Here is a 2,216-nt window from a genome sequence, read left to right as displayed (position 1 = left end):
ATATATACTTTGGCTTTCTTTGCATACATATAACTATTATTATAATAACATGTTTTGATATTGCGATATATATTCATAAGTTTTTTGTTTTATAAAATAATGTATCAGTTATATGTATGCAAAGAAAGTCAAAATATATATACTATGTATGCTGACAAACGGATTACTAAATTAAAGCGATTAAAATTTTTTTCTAATAAGATACACTTTGAGAATAATAAATACTATATATATATATATATATATGTCAAAGGGTCTGTTCCGGGACATTTAGAAATCTCATATTTTTTTTCTATATTCTGATAAAGCATTAAAATTCAAACTCATTTTGATCTTAAAGAATTAAATATTTCTTTCCGATCTTAAGATATCACGTTTTTAAAGTTTTCCAAGACACTTGCATAATGGCAGCTTCCAGGGCAATGGTAATTTCCAGGACTGCCCTGGAAAAATTCTATGTATAATGGTATATTCCAGGACAAACATAAAATATATAGAATTTTTTTCAAACACTCTAATCTTCGAAGGATCTTCTTTTGTGACCATTTTAATTTTTAATTGGCTTACATTAAAGCTAAGAGATTGTCCGCCGTTAACTGTAAAGTTTCTATAATAAGAGTTAAGATTCCCTTAATCAACCAATCAGCGCGAAACAATTCGCCGACCGGGTTGCGTGGATTGGTTAGGATGTGATTTGTGGATTCTCAATACTCAATCGTAACCATAACCACTACCAAGTCCGTAAATCGTAATACGGTCTTAAATATATTTCAATGTAAAAACCAATTTATACTGTACATAACACACTATACTCATTGGGCGCGTTCCACTTCACGACCGCAACGCTCACGGTATCATTTCATCTTTGTTGTTCACCGAAAGTTAAACGAAGACAGATGATGCTCGCGAGCGTTGCGGTCGTTAAGTGGAACGCGCCCATTGTCATCTCACCGTCATTACATACATTAACGCACTATCAAATATTCTTCTAAGAATTTCAAGTATATTATGTATCAATTCACATTATTTGCTTTATTTAAAATCTGTAGACAAATATTGTATAATCTTATGTATAATGTGAATTAATCTTAATTTCCTAAAATATACTGTAGCTTAAGTCTTATTATAGAAACTTTGGTTGCGTTCAGTAGAGAAATTGCTCAATTATCCTCTTGTCAACATTCGACGTTGATTTGTTGGCTCTAAAAGTAAGAGCCAATCACGTTCAATTGCTACTGAGCGGTTTCTCTACTGAACGCAGTAATACATTTGTTATCGAAAACGACACGTGCTGTAGGTATATTTCAGGTTATGTAGTCTTGAATTGCGCGGTAACCAGTAGTTTTGGTGAAAATACTGTACATCGTTTTCCATATTTTTAGCTTTTATATATCATGTTTTCCTTACTTAAAATTAAACATACTAAACAATTAATCGTTGTGAAATCTAGTAATGTAACTCGTAAAAGAAAGAAAGATTATTGGATAAAACTAGAAAAAACAAAACGTTGCGTTGGAATATTCCTTTGTAAGTCGGGTAAGTAGAATATTATATTTAATCTTTGGATAATTATAGAAAGTTACAACAAATACAAGTAAAAATAAAATATACAAGTTATAATCGCATTAAATTGGTTACGAAAAAATATAATATTAATTTTAATTATTTTCAGATGAAAGACATACCCTTTTAGAAATAAAAAAAAATATAGATACTAGTTCACCAAAGATTATAATAAAGGATATTAACAAATTGTCGAATATTCAGTATACAAATAATGAAACTATATAATAAAGTTATAAAGTTATGTCTAATCATTCAGAAATAACTGAATCAGTACAAAGTACCCCTGATACTAATATTAAAAAGCCGATGTATGGGCAGTTAGGTATGTGATCTAATAAATATTTACTAAATATGTTACCAAGGCTACAAAGATTATATTTTTTATGTAGTTTATAATTAAAACTCAGTAAAATTTAATCTTAATTATTTTTAGATGAAGAAAATGATGAAAACATAAATCCACATTTGACAAAAATTGCGTTAAAGCACAATGCTAAAATATTAAGATTTCAGTGTTCAAATAGTAAAACTAACAATGAGTGTAAGAACACTAAAGAATTTGATCCTTTAGATATAGATAGTTCAATAATACAAGATAACAATATCATTAATTATAAAAAACCAATATACAATAATCAATTTGGTATGTA

General features: G+C 28.5%; 1 long non-coding RNA gene across 1 annotated transcript; it reads left to right on the top strand.

Annotated features, from left to right (window-relative positions):
• The first annotated feature begins 407 nt into the window (after window positions 1–407).
• LOC115233237 lies at window positions 408–2,209 on the top strand. The gene is made up of 2 exons (XR_003883750.1): window positions 408–1,536; window positions 1,673–2,209. It is a non-coding gene; the product is annotated as an uncharacterized LOC115233237 (long non-coding RNA).
• Window positions 2,210–2,216: the final 7 nt, after the last annotated feature.

This window comes from Formica exsecta, unplaced genomic scaffold (assembly GCF_003651465.1).
Source record: "Formica exsecta isolate Colony F162 unplaced genomic scaffold, ASM365146v1 scaffold1648, whole genome shotgun sequence".
NCBI classification, from domain to species: domain Eukaryota; kingdom Metazoa; phylum Arthropoda; class Insecta; order Hymenoptera; family Formicidae; genus Formica; species Formica exsecta.
The sequence above is the reverse complement of the archived record's forward strand: the minus strand, read 5'-3'. Positions and strand labels throughout refer to the sequence as shown.